Source organism: Brachyhypopomus gauderio, chromosome 9, assembly GCF_052324685.1.
Source record: "Brachyhypopomus gauderio isolate BG-103 chromosome 9, BGAUD_0.2, whole genome shotgun sequence".
In the NCBI taxonomy this organism is placed as follows: Eukaryota; Metazoa; Chordata; class Actinopteri; order Gymnotiformes; family Hypopomidae; genus Brachyhypopomus; species Brachyhypopomus gauderio.
Window position 1 is genome coordinate 10,978,190 of NC_135219.1, and position 25,000 is coordinate 11,003,189.

Consider the following 25,000-nt stretch of genomic DNA (forward strand, 5'->3'; position numbering starts at 1 on the left):
CAGCCCTGGGGGGTTGGGGCTTAACCAATAAGCACTTAACTGGGAGGCTGGCTGGAGAAGCTGAGGCGTTTGCAGATGGAGGTGGAGCAGGCAGCCATTACTGGACGTGTCCTTCCCTAACCCCCTAATAGAGGGTGGAGGCCAGCCGGGCTGGGCGCCGAATTCATTCATGGTGGCCTTAACTAGTAATTCAACTGAGTCTAATGTGGTCGTCGATGACAATCAGGCCATTTTTCACTTCATTTCTCCCAGTCCCTCCCTCTCTCTCTCTCTTTCTCTCAATCTCTCTCTCTCTCTCTCTCTCTCTCTCTCTCTCTCTCTGTTGTTCCAATTCATCAGTTTACAGACAGACTCATGAGTGTGAAATATTAGCATTTTAGCGTCTGCAGTGATTGGAGGAGGAGGAGGGATTTGAATATTCTAATCACAAAGCTGTGGTCCAGGACTGAGGAACACTGGCCTCATCTGAATGACTCCCTATGTGCTACGGTGCAGGTGTCAGAATTAGCGAGTGATTGACAGGAAAGGCGGGGCCATAGGTTCCACCCACAATTCACCCCCACACACAAAGGCCTCCTGCTGCTAAGCAACCTTACAGTTGAGCTCTTCTGTACATGAAGTGCGCTCAACCAGATGCGTCCCACCCAGACACAGGACATGATTGTTCTGTTGAAGCTAACGCATGCACACACACTCACACACACACATGTTACACACGGGTTATCGGCAACATCCACCTAACACAATTTCACCTCAAGCTCACCTCCGTTCCATCATTCCACTACATTACGCTTGTATACACACACACGCGCGCACACACACATACACACACACACACACACACACACATGGACACACACACATGGACACACACACACACACACACACACACACACACACACCTTCTCCAGCTCCTCCAAACCTCCAGCAGCACATGCACGGATGCACCCATGCAGATTCCCTCTTTCTGCAACAGTCCAAAAGAACCAACAGGACCCACAGGACCCACAGGACCAAAAGAACCAACAGGACCCACAGGACCAACAGGACCCACAGGACCCACAGGACCCACAGGACCAACAGGACCCACAGGACTCTTCTCTGTTGAAATCATTATGTTTAACACCATTCTACGTTTCCTCTCCTGCATGAGCCACATCAGACAGCCACAAACACATACACACACACATACAGACACACACACACATGCACATGTACACACATGCACACGTACACGCACCCACACATGCACAAACACACACACATACACACACCTCCACAAGCCATCTCATCTTCACCATGTGGCAGAAAATTCTTATTATGTGTGAGAGTGAAGGGGCCCACTCCACCTCGAATGAACACACACACACACACACACACACACACACAAACTCCCTCTGACCGCTTCTCAATCATTTCACTCCAATGTAATCCTGATGATTTTTAGATTTGCTCTATTCCATTAATCCCACTTTGTGCCACTTCACTATCAGCCCCCTAAAACCCCTCAAATACTGCCCCCTTCACCATAGAGGGGTGATCACATGAGACAGCCAGACTCACATATCACTGTGTGTGTGTGTGTGTGTGTGTGTGTCTGTGTGTGTAGAACTGTGCGTGAGCACACCCTCAATAAAATGCATGTCTGTTAATCTTCGCTGCATGAGAGGCAGATTAAAGGAGACCCCTCCACCAATCAGAGACCATCGATACATATTAAAGAAGCCCCCTCCACCAATCAGATACAGACAGGGTTGTGTCGGCTGCCGTCTTTAATAGATGGGTTAATTGCACCGCCCATATGTTCAGATGTCTGATGGAGAGGGAGGAGGCCCGTCTGTCTGGGTGGAGGTAGGTGGGCCCATCTGTCTGGGTGGAGGTAGGTGGGCCCGTCTGTCTGGGTGGAGGTAGGTGGGTCCGTCTGTCTGGGTGGAGGTAGGTGGGCCCATCTGTCTGGGTGGAGGTAGGTGGGCCCGTCTGTCTGGGTGGAGGTAGGTGGGCCCGTCTGTCTGGGTGGAGGTAGGTGGGCCCGTCTGTCTGGGTGGAGGTAGGTGGGCCCGTCTGTCTGGGTGGAGGTAGGTGGGCCCATCTGTCTGGGTGGAGGTAGGTGGGCCCATCTGTCTGGGTGGAGGTAGGTGGGCCCGTCTGTCTGGGTGGAGGTAGGTGGGCCCGTCTGTCTGGGTGGAGGTAGGTGGGTCCGTCTGTCTGGGTGGAGGTAGGTGGGCCCATCTGTCTGGGTGGAGGTAGGTGGGCAAGGGTGTCCCCCCTTTAGGGGAGGGGCTTCAGCTTAGCATCACTTCCTGCGTTCCAGCACATGACCTGAGGAGACTCACAAACCACAAGCACAGCAGAGCGCTAAAGCCACCTGTTCTATGTAACGCTGTGTGGACCTCTGCAGGACCTGTGTGGAACGCTGCAGGACCTGTGTGGACCTCTGCATGACCTGTGTGGACCTCTGCAGGACCTGTGTGGACCTCTGCAGGACCTGTGTGGAATGCTGCAGGACCTGTGTGGAACGCTGCAGGACCTGTGTGGACCTCTGCAGGACCTGTGTGGACCTCTGCAGGACCTGTGTGGAACGCTGCAGGACCTGTGTGGAACGCTGCAGGACCTGTGTGGAACGCTGCAGGACCTGTGTGGACTGTGCTGTCTTCTGTCAGGGTCATGTGCACGGGCTGCTGAAAAACACCCCTCCTACTGTCTTCTTGGCCAGTGTGCTGAGATGTTTGCTATGGTCCAGAAGGTGACACGTTCTTCAGGAAGAGTTTCTACAGCCCTGCGGACTGCGTCCACCACAGAGGACAAATACAAGACGTTTTTTTAAGAAACTATGAACTAAACCAAAGTTTGGGGTTTGCCACGTTAACGCACGCGCGTGAGGTTCGGTTTGTGTGCGACCCGGCTTAAGTGAGATGTTCTTATCAGTATTCCCCTCCACTCCATTCTGCCCTTCCAGCTCCTCTCAATCTCCCCATCACTCTCTCTGCTCCCGTTTAACCTGCTGTTTCAGAGAGGCAGACTCGGTCTGCTGGGCCATTTTAATATGCCCATGCTCTCTCTTCCTCGCTCTCTTACACACACGCACGCGCGGTCCCACACACTCAAACATGCACTGTGATCACACACACGCACGGATACGTGACTGTAGAGTGGGTGACTGCCGCCGAGCCTGTGTGCGCCGCTGGGGGGGGGTGGCGTGCGTGAGAGACGAGGTGTTATCTCTGAGGAGCGGTCGCTCCCGTGTCTCCTGCACCTCCTTTCTCCTCACCTGATGTGTACACAGCTGCCTCCTTCTCTGGGAGAGGAGATAAGCACGGGAAGAAAGACGAGAAAACTGATTCATAGATGGGGGGTTCCCTCGACTGAGGAGAGAGTGAGCAGGAGAGAGAGAGTCAGAGAGAGTCAGAAAGAAAGAGAGAGAGAGACAGGGAAAGAGAAAAAGCCATTTCCACCCACACCTGTGGCAGAGGAGAAGAGAGTGACTACGGCTCCACAGAGTTGTGCCTTCAGTTAGACTACAACCATGGAGCAGACGTTCTAGCGAAGGACTAGCACACAGGAACGAAGAGGCTCCGTAGTCTGTGGAGAGCAGGAAGACTGCCCAGGGAGACTGCCCAGGGAGACTGCCCAGGGAGACTGCCCAAGGAGACTGCCCAGGGAGACTGCCCAAGGAGACTGCCCAAGGAGACTGCTGAGGGAGACTGTCCAGGGAGACTGCCCAAGGAGACTGCTGAGGGAGACTGCTCAGGGAGACTGCTCAGGGAGACTGCTCAGGGAGACTGCTGAGGGAGACTGTCTAGGGAGACTGCCCAAGGAGACTGCTGAGGGAGACTGCTCAGGGAGACTGCTCAGGGAGTCTGCCCAGGCAGACTGCACGACAACAGACATTCTCTCCCAACTACAGATTATCCCAGAACATGCTGGCTGCCAGTCAGTTGAGAGGTGTGAGATCTCCTCAGCTTTGAGGTGGATCCCACCAGCACACAGCTAAAATTACAGCCTTCACAATCACACACATATACACTCACGTGCACCAAGACACACACACACACACACTCACACAAAACGGCAGTAAAGTTGTTTCCATAATTCAACCATACCTGCTCAAAGCAAAGCAAATCTAAATAAACTACTTTTATTATTTTTAACACACTATTCATCTAAACATTGTTTATTAATTTTCTCTCAGGCCCGCAGAGAATGATAGAGAGGGAACGAGAGACATGACTGGAGGTGGATGTTAGGGTGGATGTTAGGGTGGGTGTTAGGGTGGATGTTAATCATCATCACATCTCTATGTGTCATTTATCTCACTCCACTGACCAGCATGACAGCGAGAGAGAGAGGGAGAGAGAGAGGAGAGAGGGAGAGAGAGAGGAGAGAGGGAGAGACTAAAAGTGGTAGAACACATCAGCAGAGGTTAATAGGCTTTGTTCTAATACTCACATTTACCACAACTTCAGTTCGACAGACAGAGTGAACACTATGATCCATGACACTCCAGACAACAGTAGCTGGAGCCATCTCTGAACACCTGTTCCACCACACTGCTCCATCTCTGAACACCTCAGATCCACCACACTGCTCCATCTCTGAACACCTCAGATCCACCACACTGCTCCATCTCTGAACCATCTCAGATCCACCACACTGCTCCATCTCTGAACACCTCAGATCCACCACACTGCTCCATCTCTGAACACCTCAGATCCACCACACTGCTCCATCTCTGAACACCCCAGATCCACCACACTGCTCCATCTCTGAACACCTCAGATCCACCACACTGCTCCATCTCTGAACACCTCAGATCCACCACACTGCTCCATCTCTGAACACCTCAGATCCACCACACTGCTCCATCTCTGAACACCTCAGATCCACACTCACTGCTCCACCTCTGAACACCTCAGATCCACCACACTGCTCCATCTCTGAACACCTCAGATCCACACTCACTGCTCCACCTCTGAACACCTCAGATCCACCACACTGCTCCATCTCTGAACACCTCAGATCCACCACACTGCTCCACCTCTGAACATCTCAGATCCACCACACTGCTCCATCTCTGTACACCCCAGATCCACCACACTGCTCCATTTCTGAACACCTCAGATCCACCACACTGCTCCATCTCTGTACCATCTCAGATCCACCACACTGCTCCATCTCTGAACACCTCAGATCCACCACACTGCTCCATCTCTGAACACCTCAGTTCCACCACACTGCTCCATCTCTGAACACCTCAGTTCCACCACACTGCTCCATCTCTGAACATCTCAGATCCACCACACTGCTCCATCTCTGAACACCTCAGATCCACCACACTGCTCCATCTCTGAACACCTCAGTTCCACCACACTGCTCCATCTCTGAACACCTCAGATCCACCACACTGCTCCATCTCTGAACACCTCAGTTCCACCACACTGCTCCATCTCTGAACACCTCAGTTCCACCACACTGCTCCATCTCTGAACATCTCAGATCCACCACACTGCTCCATCTCTGAACACCTCAGATCCACCACACTGCTCCATCTCTGAACACCTCAGTTCCACCACACTGCTCCATCTCTGAACACCTCAGATCCACCACACTGCTCCATCTCTGAACACCTCAGATCCACCACACTGCTCCATCTCTGTACCACCTCAGATCCACCTCACTGCTCCATCTCTGTACCACCTCAGATCCACCACACTGCTCCATCTCTGAACACCTCAGTTCCACCACACTGCTCCATCTCTGAACACCTCAGTTCCACCACACTGCTCCATCTCTGAACACCTCAGATCCACCACACTGCTCCATCTCTGAACACCTCAGATCCACCACACTGCTCCACCTCCACAGTCCTTCAGTCCAGATCCAATACATTAGATGGTTCTTTAATTTGGATATGAGCCAGGTGGCAATTTTATGTGTGTACCACTCAGCTAAGCAGTGAGAGGAATGTGAGTGTGTTCTCATGGAGGCCTCAGGTGATTCACCTCCTTGGAAACATCTGACATCTTTGGGTACCCATCCACACGTCAGTGTGTGGGTACACATCCACACATCCACCCGTCATCCACCTGTCAGTGTGTGGGTACACATACACACATCCACCCGTCAGTGTGTGGGTACACATACACACATCCACCCATCAGTGGGTGGGTACACATACACACATCCACCCGTCAGTGTGTGGGTACACATCCACCCGTCAGTGTGTGGGTACACATCCACACATCCACCCGTCAGTGTGTGGGTACACATCCACCCATCAGTGTGTGGGTACACATCCACCCATCAGTGTGTGGGTACACATCCACACATCCACCCGTCAGTGTGTGGGTACACATCCACCCATCAGTGTGTGGGTACACATCCACACATCCACCCATCAGTGTGTGGGTACACATCCACCCATCAGTGTGTGGGTACACATCCACCCATCAGTGTGTGGGTACACATCCACACATCCACCCATCAGTGTGTGGGTACACATCCACACATCCACCCGTCAGTGTGTGGGTACACATCCACCCATCAGTGTGTGGGTACACATCCACACATCCACCCATCAGTGTGTGGGTACACATCCACCCATCAGTGTGTGGGTACACATCCACCCATCAGTGTGTGGGTCACATCCACCCATCAGTGTGTGGGTACACATCCACCCGCAGGCTCCCTCTGACAAATCTACCCCAACATTAGTGGGGCAGAACAGACACTGTGTTTGCGCGTATGTATCCTAAATATCTACCTCTCAGGTCCCCGGTCCACAAACTAATCCATCTCCGGCATACTCATCTATCCATCTATCTATCTATCTATCCATCCATCCATCCATCCATCCATCCGCTCCTGTAGCTGGCCTCTTCTCTCCTCTGGCATGCTGTGACTGAACGGCCATTTTTTCCTGCCTTGTCCTGGTCTGTGTAGAAGCCCTCACCCCCATAGCCTCCGCCTCCCCCACCTCCCCACCCCCACCTCCCCCACCTCCACACCCCCACCTCCCCCACCTCCCCACCCCCACCTCCCCCACCTCCACACCCCCACCTCCCCCACCTCCACACCCCCGCCTCCCCCACCTCCCCACCTCCGCCTCCCCCACCCCCCCACCTCCCCACCCCCACCTCCCCCACCTCCACACCCCCACCTCCCCCACCTCCCCACCCCCACCTCCCCCACCTCCCCACCCCCACCTCCCCCACCTCCACACCCCCGCCTCCCCCACCTCCCCACCTCCGCCTCCCCCACCTCCCCACCTCCCCACCCCCACCTCCCCCACCTCCCCACCCCCACCTCCCCCACCTCCACACTGCCTCTCACCTCCACACTGCCTCTCACCTCCACACTGCCTCCCACTCGCTCTGCGCTCAGAACCACGGCCTTTCCATTTCAGCCACTTAATGGAAGCAGAGAAAGGCCCACGCATACTAAACAGCCCAACAGGGAGGGGTGAGTCTGGATCTCACTCTCCCTCTTTCTTTCTCTCTCCCTTTCTCCCTCTCTCCCTCCTTCTCTTTCTTTCTCTCCTCTATACATCTCTCTCTCTGTCTCTCTCTCTTTCTCTTTTCTGTTTCTCTTGTTCTTCCTCTGGATCAAAGAAAGTGAATGGTAAAGCAGAACCAGTTAAAACCCGTTTGTGGAGAAAGCAGTTCGAACAGAATCGTTCCCCTGGAGCCGGCCTCCTTCGGGAGCCATTTTGTTTCTTCGACATGCCGGAGACTCAAAGGGTCTCACTAATTCTTAGGCAACAAAAGTGAGCAACAAAAGACACAAAGAGTTGGTGTGTGTGTATGTGTGTGTGTGACATACACACGCAGAAGTGGCACACTGCAGGGAAATGTAAAAACCCCTCCACCCCCACCTTTGACCTTACAGATAAAAGCTGTTTGCTTAATGTGACACAATAAACATGGCACACCTGAAACGGGCTAACCCCAACTTTCTTTGATATATAAAAGAAGCAAACACATCCATTGATTACAATACTAAAAACCTTACCCTAGGGGGTAGGCTCAGTGTGTGTGTGTGTGTGTTTATGAGAGCAAAGTATGAAGATGAAGAGGGGATTTAATTGACGTATTAATGAGGTAACACCGTGGTAAGTGGCGCATTTTGGCTAGCACACCCCACGTTGGTGTTTACGGTGCGACTCTTGCGCTAGGATTCTTGCGCTAGGACTCTTGCGCTAGGACTCTTGCGCTAGGACACTCCTGGGCCTCCATTATCAACCGCTGACTTTCAGTCTTTTTTTCACTCTTTTCTTTCTAAGGCGTGGGGGAGCGCTGGTCAGCGGAGCGGAGCATTCCTCCATACCGCAATAACAGATGCGGAGGGAGAGCGGGCACAGAGACAGAGGGGGATTTCGATATTTCTGATTCAAATTGAAAAACGGAGAGTTTGAGCGAGAGAACATGTTTTCTGGCTCAAGGGGGTAATCTTCACTTCAAAAGGTGCCACGGCAACCCGGAGGCAGGTGAGGAGACCATAAACAATGAGAGTGAGAGGGGCAGCTTGGCTCAGGCAGGAGTGCCGTCCCTTAAGACACGGCACCTGCGAATCTGTATGCAACTATTACTCAAAGTGTCAGTCATGTACCTACACAAATCTCTGTGCCTTCTCCAGGCAATTTGTGAGGAGACTACCAACACCAGAAGACCTGAGGACATACGCTACATGATCCACGTTCAGCAGGAACCAAGCAGACACTGAGATACAGAAAACACACAAACAAACAAACAAACAAACAAAAAAACACCAAGGAATAAAAGAAGAAAAAGAGAGAATGTAGAAGGTTGACACCAAAGCTGTCTCCATGGTGACAGGAGCATCTGGGGCTGTGACCTCTAACCTGGAGGAGTGGCTTTGGCAAATCCCAGAAATGACATCATAATCTCAGTCCAGTAGGAAAAGCACCACAAACATGGATCTTCTGAACCCATGTTTGACCCCTGGGTTGATGGAACTTTCCAGACAGAGATACAGAGCGCCATGATTATGGAGGATGATAAGCAGGACAACTGACGGAACACAAAAGACAGACATCTCAAACCATAACCCGTCTCTCTCTCTCTCTCTCTCTCTCTCTCTCTCTCTCTCTCTCTCTCTCTCTCTCTCTCACACACACACACACACACACACACACACACACACTCTCACACACACGCTCACACACACGCACGCTCACACATACGCACGCTCACACACACACACACACACACACACACACACACGCACATACACTCACGCTCACACACGCACATGCACACATACTTAGCATTTACTTTCTTATCTACTTACTAACCTGCCTTAAATTTGCTAACTTACAAACTCAGACCTGCACACACAAAAACGCCTACAAACGCAGTTTCAAACACACAGTGTCAACAAACACAACAAACACACAGTGTCTAAACAAATTTTTTTTTATTCCAAAAAACACCCATTATTTGATTCACCACAGGAGTCCTTCAGAAAAAATACCCCACAGATGTCTTATGGCTCTGTATGTCGGTAGAGTTGGCTGCATGACTTAAATGAAGACAAGAGAGGCATTTTACAGCTAAACTGTCCAACAGGAACACCTAACATCCAAACACAGTTACACAAGCCAACGTTCCAATTACAGCATCTAGATATTACCCAGATTTGCAACATCTTGTCTTTGAAATCAAAGACGAAGAAAAAAAAAAGCGTTGGTACACAATGAAAGTCTTTTACACTACAGGAGCACTTGAAATTGAAGTTAAGAAACAGCGGTGCAGCGGAAGCAGCATGGTGCACCCGCACCGTAGGGGTGCTCGGGTAACTAAAGACAAGGCAGCTTGTGGAATGAACAAAGAGGATTTCTATGCTGTTATTTTCCAAAGCTGCTGACACCCATTAGTGAGAACAACCACTCGCAAAACTACCAGATTTGCAAGGCTTTGGGGAGAGTCAAAAAGTCTTACCTCTGAAATTAGCTGAAAAATTCAGAACTTCCAGGAAGGAAAAAATAAGATGTCATACATATTTTGAGAGTTTTAAGAAAGTAGAGATAGTGTTAAGGTATAGTTAAGATAGTGTTAAGATAGTAAATACAGTGTTATGGTATAGTTAAGATAGTATAAAGATAGTAAATACAGTGTTATGGTATAGTTAAGATAGTGTAAAGATAAGTGTTAAGATAGTAAATACAGTGTTATGGTATAGTTAAGATAGTGTTAAGATAGTAAAGATAGTCTTAATGTATTAAGATAACGTTACAGTAGTGTTTTCGCTTTTAGATCATGCGTGAAAATGTCCACGGTACCTCCAGAGAAGTTTCTTGCTTTGCAGTGTAGCTCGTTGGAAGCTTAATCAAACTTTATCTAATCAGGCTTTATCTTCCAGTATGTATGATTTACTACATCACTATTCATGAGTTCTTAGGAGAGCTCTTTTAAATAAAGTACCCATTGAAGAGAAATCTGCACTTTTCTGTCCTACTCTAAAAAGAGATGAAAGAAAATTATTAATTGATTAATCAAACCTGCAATTGACAGATTAACTAATCATCAAAACAGTCATTAGTTGAGTCCTAACATCAACACAGGCTCAGAATCCTCAATGAGCTTTGGGGGGTGGGGGGTTCCTTCTTTGTGGGCAGCCGTCAGCTAAACGAGTGCATTTCTTAGCTCTAATTAGGAGGAGCAGATAATGTCACCCCACAGCAGCAAGATCAATATGGCGGACAAGAAATGGCTATCGATGCCACCTCTGGGACTGCTACGAATTTCCGAGAGGGGATATTCCCGTCCAGACTAGGATTCTCCCGCCGTATTCCATTTGAGATGAGCACTCCGGGGAATACATATCACCGAAATGAAGACAACAGCTGAAATCTGTACAACGTCTAATTATGACAACTAAACTCTCCTGTTCAGCCCTGCAACATTCATTTTTCAATGCTGGTGAATTCTCCTTTTGCTAGCAGAGCTCTTAGCCTAAAGTGATATCAAACTAACCTGCTGAAATAATACTTCTGTTTTCACCAACCCCTCGTGTTCCCCAAGCAGTAGGTCTAAATGATGCCAGTGCTTTGAACTTTTTTTTTTGTCTCATTTAGGCTTCTTTGCTCCTAGCATGTGTCCTGTTCCTGGCCATCTTGAACTGAGAGCATGATAGCTGATAACCAGAGGGGGCAAACTATTAAACATGTATCACACTCTAAAAAACACAATACAGAACTACACGATAAAATCCAAACCAATCCGCCTTGGGTGTTTTTTTTTGTTGTTGTTGTTCTTGTTAGTAAAGCAGGAAGCCCGTGTTGGAGCTCTGCTGAACTGGCAGGAGGCGGGACCAGCTCCTCACACAGGTTGGCTCGGCCGCTTCTGCTCGGTCGGGATGAATAAACTGAGGCAAGAGAAGCACAACAATGTTGGCTTTGTGGGCCCCCACACTCCGTGTTCCGTCTCCATGGAGACACACTGTTGCCTGCTGGGGCCATTCAGGCAGAAGGGGTTTGCCTTCCCGCTAGCACACACGGAAAAGCCCGGGACACACAACCCGCGCTCGACGCGGGACCCTCAGTGGGGCCTGGTTCTGTCGAGCAGCGGGCGGGTTTGAAACTGAGCTGTGGTTTCAGTGGACAGCAGTGTGCCAAACGCCATCTCTGACCACAACGAGATCAGGGCTCCTGAGAGCTCCTTTCAGAAACCCACTGAACAGATGCTCTCTAAAATTAAAATGGTCGACAGTATGTGTAGAGCACAAAAAACAATATACAAATGAATCAATGTCAGATTGCGTAGTCTATGAGGATCAGAACAACAGATCTACCATGACAAGGTGATGATTAAGAGATTAAGATCAATGAAAAATTACGATCATCAGGACAACCAAGGCCAGCACAGCAGTGCTCCTCTGTTTGGCGTTACTTCAGCGGTGATTACCACCTCCAGTGTTACCTCTGTCTCACTAATTCAGGCCAAACTGCCAAAGCTGAGCCTTAAGGATCTATAGAGTCTAGGCAGCTGGTGTGTAGGCCACTCTGTGTTTGAGCTGCAGTCATGAACAAATGACAAAGATCTCAGTGGGTGTCCGGCCAAGCATGAGGACAAGTGGTCATGACGTTGACCTGGGCTTGAGGGAGACAATGTCCCGACGGAGGGAGGAGTACCCGGTCCCCTGATCACAGGCAGCACCATGTGGCACCATCATGGGGTAACGGAAGCACTGTTCAAAATGAGAGATTACATTTCCCCTTGAAAGATGAATAATGTCTCTCCCTCCTCCCGTGTGTGTATTATGATCTCATTATCCAATAGCAGATATGGTGTATGTCATGAATAAGTGACAACAGGCTAGACAGCAGGCACGGACGCTCAAACCGTGATGACGCATGGGAATGTACTTCATCACCGGAAATCTCCTGTCCTTAACGCGCTCTTTGTCCTTCAGACCGCACGAGCTCACCATGAACTATCAAAGCTGAAGAGAATTCACGCTAGTGCTCCAGACTGCAACAGACCTCCACCTTTTCGCACCCGAGTTTATGTTCATCTCTGTTACAGCAAGAATCCTTCCGTTTCACTGCCCCCACCCACAGGCCCGGGTGGTCATGACCCACAGGACACAGGTGGGACGGAGATGTTTCCTGTCAAATCAAATCATTCTTACGCGCTCGTTTAACCCAAACCATGCGTTGTTAGGAACACACTCCCCGGGGAGACGTCAAAAAAATCGCTCACGGAGTCGCCGGTGCGCGCAGGAGAGCTTTGCGGAGCGCGAGTAGTGGAATCTCGCCGCCCGGTGGTTCCCTGGCACATAGAGCGCGCGCTGAATGCGGGTTTGTGTTGCAGCCCTCGCGCACTGCCTGGACCGGCACGAGCGCGCTCCTGCAGCACATCCCAACTCCCCATCACACAGTCTGCGTCTTTACGCGGTTATTTTTAACAGATCACTTGTTTATTCGATATTCTAGGTCTTCCCCGACTGAGACGGCACCGTAAATGACGCACGGCGGTGTGGTTACTCAACAGTCGGCCGAGAAATCTTTGCACATTACTTCAACAGATCTGCGCACAATCTCATACACGCTCGCGTGCACCCAAATCACTCTTTTAGACACCACCGAACGGCTACAGTCTTTAATATGACTCACCGCTGCAAAGCCTAAATCGGTAACCGTACTTAATCGATAATCCCTATTTCGTGGCGTCTTGGACAGGGCAGAGCGAAGCTGGGATGTCAATGCACCAAAGCGCCCTCGATTCACCAAAGATCGCTCCGTCTGCACGCACGGGAAACGTCAACCGGTGGTAGTCGAAGGCGTAACTAAATGCGTGCGCTATAAACTATTTGTGAAGATCGATAACCGGTTTTCAATGCGATACCAAACGGATCGAGCGACTCGGCGGTGCCAGCCGTCGATAGTATGAGTAAAAATCACGTTCCTTGCTGGACGAGGATCACTAAAAGGCGCCTGGTCTTACCTTTAAACTCTGGTGTGACTGTGCCGCGTTCGCTCTTCTCATGGTTAAAATCCAAACGCAATTCCTCTCCTGCCACTCCGCGATCCAGGGCTCTCGGAAAACGCAGTAATCCACTTTCCCATGCCGGGGACAGTGAGACAAGTCAGGACTACATCCTTCCCATCGCAACCCAAAACTGTGATGGGATTCCTGCGCCTCTTCCCCCGTTTCTCTCTCCGCTTCCACGGCTCGCGCTGAAGTTGCCTAGTTACCTCTATCTTAGGGCGGCTAAAAGCACCGCTCCCGTAACCAATCACCAAGCGGGTGCGCCTTAACCCCTAGCGCGCCGACATGTCCTGGTTTCTCGATTTCACAGGGAAAACGCAAGGAGTGGGCGGGATTAGCCCCAGTCCCAGCACCGAGAAAAAAAAAACAAAATACAAGATGCGCAAAATAAGATAAAAGAGTGAAAACATTAGTATGATAGAAACAAAGCATTCAAAATCATCATCATCACCACCACACACACAGGCAATCTTAAACGGAACCAGCCCATTACTTTGACAGATGCTGCTTCTAAACCTGTTCCAGCAGGGCTTCGGTGGGACTATAGTGGATAGGGGGAGCTCTGATTTAACCCCGTAAGTCACCTCATCATGCAGCATATTGATTTCAATTACACCTTCCACTCTGGAAGGCCCATACGAGTGCACCGCACCCTCTCTATTCTCAATCATCATTACCCTCACCAGACATGGGCTGAGGGGTCTTCCTCACCACCCCATACACCCAGGGGTGGAGGAGGGGTCTTCCTCACTGCCCCATACACCCAGGGGTGGAGGAGGGGTCTTCCTCACCGCCCCATACACCCAGGGGTGGAGGAGGGGTCTTCCTCACCGCCCCATACACCCAGGGGTGGAGGAGGGGTCTTCCTCACTGCCCCATACACCCAGGGGTGGAGGAGGGGTCTTCCTCACCGCCCCATACACCCAGGGGTGGAGGAGGGGTCTTCCTCACCGCCCCATACACCCAGGGGTGGAGGAGGGGTCTTCCTCACCGCCCCATACACCCAGGGGTGGAGGAGGGGTCTTCCTCACCGCCCCATACACCCAGGGGTGGAGGAGGGGTCTTCCTCACTGCCCCATACACCCAGGGGTGGAGGAGGGGTCTTCCTCACCGCCCCATACACCCAGGGGTGGAGGAGGGGTCTTCCTCACCGCCCCATACACCCAGGGGTGGAGGAGGGGTCTTCCTCACCGCCCCATACACCCAGGGGTGGAGGAGGGGTCTTCCTCACCGCCCCATACACCCAGGGGTGGAGGAGGAAAGACTACGTCTCCACACCTGGGCCACATGGGGTGTTGTGTTGGAATGTTGGACATTTGGATGTTGTGTTGGAATGTTGGACATTTGGATGTTGTGTTGGAATGTTGGACATTTGGGTGTTGTGTTGGAATGTTGGACGTTTGGGTGTTGTGTTGGAATGTTGGACGTTTGGGTGTTGTGTTGGAACGTTTCGGTGTTGTGTTGGAATGTTGGAAGTTTGGGTGTTGTGTTGGAATCTTGGACGTTTGGGTGTTGTGTTGGAACATTGGATGTTTGGGTGTTGTGTTGGAATGTTGGACCTTTGGGTGTTGTGTTGGAATGTTGGACATTTGGGTGTTGTGATGGAATGTTGGATGTTTGGGTGTTGTGATGGAATGTTAGCTTTGGTGCTGTATAAAAATACTGGATGGTTTGATCCTATGTTAGAACGTTGTGCTTTGGTGCTGTGTTAGGCAGCCAATATTATGGTAGAACAAGACGTTGATGATTCACAGAGAAATTTACTGAGCAGCAAAAGGAATGCTGTCCTTCATGTGATCACGACATTAAACAAAAAAAGACTTGACAGTTCTACAATACTGAGCTAGTCAGTGTGTGTGTGTGAATGTGTGTGTGTGGGGGGGGGGCATAGTGAGGTATGAATGTAGGTCATTCTGCGAAATGAGTAGCCCAACGATGCTAACACTGGGGTAATATTACAAGTGTGTGTGTGTGTGTGTGCTTTGAGGGTGAAAACATGTGACATTGGACTTGGACTTAGTGCAGACTGTGCCAGATTCTCTGAGCCTCAGATCTCAGTCAGAAGAAGGCTGAGAATGTCCCGTCCTCAGCTGGTCCCCTGTACCACCGTCCCTCCACAACACCTCCCCTCCTTCCTCTAATACGCAGCCCTGCGTTCCCTCTTTGTCTTCCCTGCTGTCTGAGTGCACACAGCATGTCTTCCCTCTCCCTCATACCCACAGCCTCCAGTCTGTGTGATGCTCACTTCATTATTCACTCATCTATCTATCTATCTATCTATCTATCTATCTATCTATCTATCTATCTATCTATCTATCTATCTATCTATCTATCTATTTTACATTTCTCCTCCTCTTTTACTTTCTCTCACATGAATGTGCAAAAAACTAACAGGCAAAAGCAGGTCACCGCGCTGAAACTATGCGGGAGGAACGACGCTGTGTTGTTTCCACGCCGACGCCACTGCCCCGCTACATTATAACCTGTTGTACAGCAGCAGAACAGTGTAGTCATAAATCTGGCCTAATTGTAGCATCTGTGAGATAAAGTGTTTTTTTTTAAACAGCCACTGCATGATGCCTAATTCTAAGACATGGTCTATTTAGCCATTACACTCTACAGCTAGGACAGCACATTCATTGCCATTAAGTGCATCAGTAGAGCTTTCTGTTGTAGGGGAGCCAGTGTGGAGAGGACAGGGAGTAGCACCACCCTGTACGGAGCTGCTGGGGTTCCTGACTACAGATCCCTTTATAGTTACCTGTGTTCTGCACCTAACTGGCTGCTACATGTTTGAAAAGATGCTTCTGCACTGTAATGCACCACTGTAGTCAGGACTCAGCTAGTCAGTAGTCAGTAGTTTCACACATTCTTTTGACCATAGAGCAGGTTTTAATTGGAGTCTTTACTAAAAAATTATAACTGAATGTATTTGTAAATACAATTTATGAATACACAAATATAACATAACGTGACTACAGGCATTTCAATATACATCTACAAAATGCTCCTTGTTTTAAAACATGACATTTATGAAATAGGTCACTGGAAACATGTCATGCAGAGAACAAAACAACTGACCATCAGTTGATGAACGTCTGAGGAGACTGACCCTGGATCAGTGGCTGGGAGCTCTAGAGATGGAGCAAGTACTAACGTGGCACCTGATCAACTGACCTGTACTGATATAAGCAGAAATGAAACACAGAGCATGCGGCCCGTGAAGTTAAAAGACGCCCTTTAATCCTATAAGATACAATTAATCGGCACATTGTCCATGAACACAGGCTCAACCAGCACCATCTGCAAACTCACACGGCATCTCGTAAGGTGCAGCATTTTAAACCAGGACACTATGCACTCGTGCCGCTGTGCTGAATCACTATCTGGACCAGGCCACTTCTAGACACGAGGCCATACAGAGGTGGACCCACCCCAAAAAAAAAAAAAATTTATTCCTTAGCACTCTTTGAGGAAAGAAGGAATGATGTAAGAATGTGATTTCCCTCAAAAATCCATTCAGCTTGCACAACACACGCTCCATTTTTAATGTATCTCACCCCACTGAGTGCCCTGGTAGCCCCACGCTTGGCATCCATTCTTCAAAGCAGAAAGTGCAGGTCCATCGATCTGCTCATGTACAGCAGGCTGGCTGACATTCCAGTCCACGTAAACATGTAAGGAGAGCCTCTCCAGGTTGCCATATTTATTTGGCATACTAATATTGAGCTACTTAACATCCAGATAGACATCCAGTGTGCGTGCTGTTTTGTATAAACCTGGACTATAATGAATGCTGCCCCCAGTAAAGGTGGGATATTGACAGGAAGTCATTTAGCCTGCTCTATCCTATCTGAGGCGAACGCTGGAGCGTAACCCTCCCAGTCAGATGTCTTCGGCGTGTTTCATTACAGCGGAAAACGCGGTGAAGCGCACATCGATCTGTATGGAGGGGAATGTTTAAGGGGGGTTCTTGGCTCGTGTCCAGTGGGATAACTTTAACCCTGAGCCGTCAGAGCGCGTGCGTGTGCCTGCACTAACCTTTTTGCTGGGGAAAACTCATTTGTCATAGTAAATCAGTCATCCTGCTGAGGTGACGTGTGCTGCGAACGGTGGTCAAGGAGGAGTTCAAAGAATACGCGCTGATGACTGAACGGATGGGCGGACAAACGGATGGATGGATGGGTAGCAGAATCCATGAAGAAGGAGTGTGGCACACAGCCCGGTGAACTCCCCCTGCCTCCACTCGCCTCTCTCTGTTGTTACGTGTTTTGTTGGTCTACCAGTGTGTGTGTGTGTGTGTGTGTGTGTGTGTGTGTGTGTGTGTGTGTGTGTGTGTGTGAAGTGCCCTAGCCCCTCCCACCAGTGTATGAGACAGGAGTTCCCAGCATGCTCCTCTCTACACCCCACTGCCCCGAAGTGAAGCGTGTAGTGAAAAGCCTTCGGACATTCGCCAAGGCGACCTAGAATGTGCCAATCACCGGCTTTTACAGCTCCAGGCTGGCACAAGGGCACTTTATGCCAGCATCACAAATTTGCCTGTTTTTTGTCAGGCTTTACAGACTGGTGCATATCGCACATCCACCGCCTCCACCCCCTCCACCTCCTCCACCACCTCCACCCCTCTACCCCTCCACCCGCTCCACCGTCTCCACCCCCTCCACCTCCTCCACCACCTCCACCCCCTCCACCACCTCCACCGTATCCACCACCTCCACCTCCTCCACCACCTCCAACCCCTCCACCACCTCCACCCCCTCCACCACCTCCACCCCCTCTACCCCTTCCACCCGCTCCACCGTCTCCACCCCCTCCACCACCTCCACCGCCTCCACCACCTCCACCCCCTCCACCACCTCCACCCCCTCCACCACCTCCACCACCTCCACCCCCTCTACCACCTCCACCCGCTCCACCGTATCCACCACCTCCACCCCCTCCACCACCTCCAACCCCTCCACCACCTCCACCCCCTCTACCCCTTCCACCGTCTCCACCACCTCCACCTCCTCCACCACCTCCACACCCTCCACCACCTCCACCGTCTCCACCCCCTCCACCACCTCCACCGTATCCACCACCTCCACCCCCTCCACCACCTCCACCCCCTCTACCCCTTCCACCCGCTCCACCGTCTCCACCCCCTCCACCACCTCCACCGCCTCCACCACCTCCACCCCCTCCACCCCCTCCACCGCCTCCACCACCTCCACCCCCTCCACCACCTCCACCACCTCCACCCCCTCTACCACCTCCACCCCCTCCACCACCTCCAACCCCTCCACCACCTCCACCCCCTCTACCCCTTCCACCGTCTCCACCACCTCCACCCCTTCCACCGTCTCCACCACCTCCACCTCCTCCACCACCTCCACCCCCTCCACCACCTCCACCCCCTCCACCACCTCCACCCCCTCTACCCCTTCCACCGTCTCCACCACCTCCACCCCTTCCACCGTCTCCACCACCTCCACCTCCTCCACCACCTCCACCCCCTCCACCACCTCCACCCCCTCCACCACCTCCACCCCCTCTACCCCTTCCACCGTCTCCACCCCCTCCACCACCTCCACACCCTCCACCACCTCCACCGTATCCACCACCTCCACCGTCTCCACCACCTCCACCATCTCCACCCCCTCCTCCCCCTCCTCCGTCTCCACCACCTCCACCACCTCCACTCCCTCTACACCCTCCACCACCTCCACCACCTCCTCCATCTCCACCACCTCCACCACCTCCATCCCTGGGTTTTCTCTGTAAAGCCTCACAGTCCTGCTTCAGGAAGCAAACACAGGCTGAAACACACACTTCCTGTGGAAAACATGTTGAGTTCCAACGGTTCATACAGTAATCCTGGCCCAGCATAGCAGTTTGTTTCAGCTTGTTTTGGTCTTGTGTAGGATGAGACAAATTAAGGTTTTAGAATGAAATAATGACAGCGCTGACGTTCTCTTCAGGTATACTGTAATGTCTACACAAACACAGAAAGCCCAGTAACAGGTGTTTGTTAGTCTTGAACGCATTGTTAGTAATGAATACTTATCAAAAGTACTGTATCATTAAGGTGTTTCCGAAGCACCCACTACACAGTACAGACAAGTACAAAAGCGTCCTAGAAGTATTTGAAACGACCTTCTTTACACTGCAATCCAAAAGTATCATCTGCAGTCTTGTGAAGGAGGCACTACAGCCACATGACGTATCTGTGTGATGATGCGTGGAGATCAGAGCGCTCGGTGGGCCCTGGGCACCTGCATGTCTCAGCCTGCAGACCCCACAGACCAAAGCCAAACTACCTCCACTCACCGGACGACAGCTAGGGGTAGTTTTGCATCACTGAAGGGTAGCAGGAGACTACCCTGTTAAAATCCACCACCGCCAGTTGGACAGGCCTCCCCTGAAGAAGAGGCAGTACTCTGGGCTGAAACGCCTTCCCAAAATACAGGAATGGGGTGGAATCGCACTCGTCTAAGAGTCACACTGTGAAAACCTTCCACACAGATGTGAATTCAGACCCTAGCGGCATCCGCTGGTTCTGTCTCCTGTCTTTACAGGTACAAACTGGTTTAGCTGGTTTGCAAGTCAGTTTCTGTTAGCTGACACAGCAGCTGAGGTGACAGGAGCCCAGTGGTTTGGGGAGTCAGGAATACATAACACTCACCAGAGCCCCTCCACCACTGTTTTCCATAATAAGGCTCCAACAGTGCGGGAAAAAAAAACACCTGAGAGAGAGAGGGGGGGGGGGGGGGGGGGGGGGGGGGGCGGGTGGGGGAGAGAGAGAGATTTGTTGAAAAAGAACCTGTCAGAACCCACATTATCATGATCCTTGAAAAAGCCTTCCTGCAGTTTCTCATTAGGGTTCCATAGCAGCCCTATTTTGTGTGTGTGTGTGTTTATATATATATATGTGTGTGTGTGTGTGTGTGTGTGTGTGTAGTCTGCCACGTGCCGCGGTGTGATCATTAGGCGGAGGCAGGACAGCGTGTGTCATCCCGGAGGTGCTGTGAGCGGGAGGGGCGGAGCAGAGAGCACTCCCAGGCGGAGAGGCAGGTGTGGGCATTAGCTCATTACCTGTCTGCCGGCCGCCACCCCCACACTCCCACCCGCTTGCCCTCCCGTCTGGGTCACGACCTGCTCGGACTGCCGGCACTGTCTGCGGAAGCCACGGCCTCCGTTCGGCATTCTAAACACCTCCTCGCTTTTCCCACGACAAAACGAGGACAAATAAATCTGGAGTGGTACATTTAAAGAAGGACCAAGCCCAGCAGAGGAGGGTGCTGCCCCTGACACCAACATTGATATGCTGGGCTTGTCTCAGGACACGGTGTACACTCATTATCCTTATGAGAGAAGAAGAGAGAGAGAGAGAGAGAGAGAGAGAAAGAAAGAACTGGGTCAGAGATGAAAACAAGATGCTCTTTCACAGATGAGCTTTTCAACAGCGCTTCTCACTATTTGTGGTTAAATAGAACTGCAAGAACAACACATGGGGGCTAGAACCGCAGATATAGGTTAACACACACACACACACACACACACACACCCTTGTACCCAAACGGGGATGCACAAAGCAATCTCTTTGATGCAGAATGAAACAGATGTGCAATATTCACGATCGCCTCACGACACCATCTCTACTCTTTCAAGTATTCATTTACTTACTTTAAGTGGTCTAAACAGTGAAAAAAATGCACAAAAACTCTGTGTTTAGAAAGCTGCCATACACCACATTCTGCACATTTTGTGCTTAACACGTTTATCTCCAGAGAAAGCAAACACTGTTATGATGGTTCATGTCCATCTTTTTTATTTTTAACCTCCTTTTCCTCCACGAATTATGACCACATTCCAAGAAGGTTCCTCGTCATTTCTTGAAGAACCAGAAGAAAGAGAATCATACTCAACGTAATTTATTAACCCTTAATACATTTATTCTTCTTGTACAAGGCTGTTGTATGTACGCTGACGATGAAGTGTGTGAAGTATGTCTCGGTGACACCAGCCCATGTAGTCCTGTACTAGAGCGTGGCACATTAAATATTAAAAAGAGATTCATTTCAGCTCTGGCAGAACATGAGATTAATAAATCATCAGCTACAAGCTGAAGAAGATCATGAGACTCTTATCTTTATATATATAAAGTGCTATTTTACGTTCAGGCTCAGGTCCTTGCCCAAGGTCTGGGACCTTCAGGGTCCCACACAGTGTCTTAACTGTTCTCAGGACTACGGTACTCTCCTGGACGAAGATCTCCGATGTTGTTCTCAGGACTACGGTACTCTTCTGGACGGAGATCTCAGATGTTGTTCTCAGGACTACGGTACTCTTCTGGGCGGAGATCTCAGATGTTGTTCTCAGGACTACGGTACTCTTCTGGACGGAGATCTCAGATGTTGTTCTCAGGACTACGGTACTCTTCTGGACGGAGATCTCAGATGTTGTTCTCAGGACTACGGTACTCTTCTGGACGGAGATCTCAGATGTTGTTCTCAGGACTACAGTACTCTTCTGGACTGAGATCTCAGATGTTGTTCTCAGGACTACAGTACTCTTCTGGACGGAGATCTCAGATGTTGTTCCCAGGACTTCTGCACTCTTCTGGACGGAGATCTCAGATGTTGTTCTCAGGACTACAGTACTCTTCTGGACGGAGACCTCAGATGTTGTTCTCAGGACTACAGTACTCTTCTGGACGGAGATCTCCGATGTTGTTCCTGGGATCTGCTGGGAGCCATGCCTTCACCTGCCACATCCTATCCAGCTCTTCTCTCAGCCCTTGGTATTCACATCTAAACATCTGGTTGCTAATGTGGGAGCTACGCAGAAAGAAGCATCGATTTGGAGGGAAATCAGAAGGTACTGAAGGCAGCTGTAAGCGTTGCTGTTGGCGTCATCATCAGCTCTTTTCTAGATTGTCTTTTAATGACCTGAAGTGTGAATAATGAGTGGTTATTATAGCCCTGCAGAGAGAACCTATTTAAACTCCAAAGGAGAGGAGCAACAAAACCTGTTAGAGATGGTGCAGCCGTCCTGTTGCTTAAGGTTACTGATCGCTCCTGTGGCATTTGAGAAAGACATGGAGTTCAGCTCAGACTTTTTCTTGTCTCCTTGTCTCAAAGGCTCTCCCAGTCTGTCTGTCTGTCTGTCTGTCTGCCACCCTGTATACGTCTTTCTCTCCCTTTACATCTCTCTCTGTCTGCCATCCTGTATACGTCTTTCTCTCCCTCTACATCTGTCTGTCTGTCTGTCTGTCTGCCATCCTGTATACATCTTTCTCTCCCTCTACATTTCTGTCTGTCTGCCTTCCTGTATACGTCTTTCTCTCCCTCTACATCAGTCTGTCTGTCATCCTGTATACGTCTTTCTTTCCCTCTACATCTGTCTGTCTGTCTGTCTGTCTGCCATCATGTATATGTCTTTCTCTCCCTCTACATCTCTGTCTGTCTCTCTGTCTGCCATCCTGCATACGTCTTTCTCTCCCTCTACATCTCTGTCTGTCTCTCTGTCTGCCATCCTGCATACGTCTTTCTCTCTCTCTACATCTCTGTCTGTCTGTCTGTCTGCCATCCTGCATCTTTCTCTCCCTCTACATCTCTCCCTTCCTGTCTGTCTCCCTTTTCCTCAAGGACACTTGGATGAAGATTTGCCCCCTCCTGCTCTGCCTTAATTGCCCATGATAAGTGCTCCACACTTGAGCACACACACATCAGACTCCCGCTGACAGGGAGCATTGTGGGGTCCCAAACATAACACAATGAACACACACACACACACAGACATGGCAAACTCTGGCATCTTTGCTGGCTCTCACACTGCCCTGTGTGGAGACACTTTTTCTGACCTGCTTCAATGCACAAAGCAAATCCAACAGACACACACACACATAAAGACACAGCTGGAGAGCGGTAAGGTTGAAAAAAAAGGCTTTAATTAGTGACAAATGTGGACAGGTTCTCTGAAACAAGGCTAATAGAATGACAACATTTAACATTTACTCTCAAAAGTGAAGGGGACACACACATACACACACACACACATCACGCAAAAAGAAAACTAAGCCCTTGTATAATGAGGACCGAAAATACAATTTCCTATATTTCTTCAATATGCCAAATTCCATTAACAAGAAAATAGTCTTAGGCAACAGGGGATTTGATCATAGCTCTTATCGTCAGGAAAATCTGCACCAGGCCAAGACGGCACGCATGCACGCAAACCCGACACTCTGAAGGGATTCGCCCACAACGAGCACAACATCGGGCAAAACTGCAACTTTCAAGATTGTTTTGACACTGGCAGCAGGCCAAGCAAAAAGAAAACACAGAGAGACAAGGAGGGAGAGAGAGAGAAAGAAGGAAAGAGAGAAAGAGAGAGAGGGAGGGATAGAGAGAGAGAGAGAAAGAGGGAGGCTAGAGAAACAGATGGGGGAACAGAGAGAGAGAGACAGGGAGAGAAAGGGGGAAGAATAGACAGTAGAGGGCAAGATACACAAAGTGAATCCCTAAAACTTCCCCGATGCCAGACGGTGTAAGCCAGCACAACCTGATTACCCACTTGCATTTATTTGTCTGCTTCCCTTATATCTAATTGAAATAATTGCAGTTAGAAGACAGGCAGGAGAGCACCGGTGCATGGCTCGGTGGAACTGTAGCAGAGTTTTAATTTAATCTTTCCAGATGTAGCCGCCTGACTGCATAGAAGAACACACCTCCAGGAGTCATAAAACAAGACACCCAATTCACCATTTAGCTGCCATGATGAATGGCTGTGTTTAGACTTCTGCAGAACCCTTTCAGAAGTCCTTTCTCCTTCCGTTCTCTAAATTCAATCATTCTAGAAGGAAGGACCTGTTTAATCGACACAATGAATTTCCAGAAGGGGGCGAGTACAACAGGTGTGAACAAAACTGGCCCTCAAAATGATGAATGTTGCCCCTGGGGTTCGATTAGGGGAAAATCTTCCTGGAAGTGTCCATCTCTTCATTAATGGGCTAAGACAGAAGGGAGCAGTGCTCGGATTCACTGTTTACATTTTGGGACTCGCTCTGTTTACGTTTCAAAGCCAAGACCTTCTGTATTTGTCTGGCAGAGCCAAACTGCCATTAGCAAACCAGGAACCAAGACGTCCTCAGCCCTTGTGTGTGTGTGTGTGTGTGTGTGTGTGTGTGTGTGTGTGTGTGTGTGTGTGTGTGTGTGTGTGTGTGTGTGTGTGTGTGTGAGGATACAGTCAGTGCTACTCTTGCTGCCCCTGTGGAGGGGTGTGTACATGTTTACACTGAAACGGCAGACCACAAATGACACACTCATTCAGAGCCGCTGCACACACACTGCAGGCACACACACACACACACACACACACACACACACACACACACACACACACCCAAACTCCCCGGCATACGTCCACAACCCAGATCACCCCTCTCCTGGAGGGCATTCAGAGGAGAGCAGAACAGACAGAGGGAGAGAGGGAGTGTGTGTGTGTGTGTG

General features: G+C 50.3%; 1 protein-coding gene across 6 annotated transcripts in view; it reads right to left on the reverse strand.

Moving 5' to 3' along the window:
- dab1a (DAB adaptor protein 1a) overlaps positions 1-13,701 on the reverse strand; it is a 109,042-nt gene extending 95,341 nt beyond the window's left edge. For all 6 annotated transcript variants that reach the window (XM_077017062.1, XM_077017061.1, XM_077017060.1 and 3 more), the window contains exon 1: positions 13,464-13,701. The gene's annotated coding sequence lies outside the window, so the exon portion shown is untranslated. The remainder of the gene's footprint in view (positions 1-13,463) is intronic.
- Between the last annotated feature and the right edge of the window lie 11,299 nt (positions 13,702-25,000).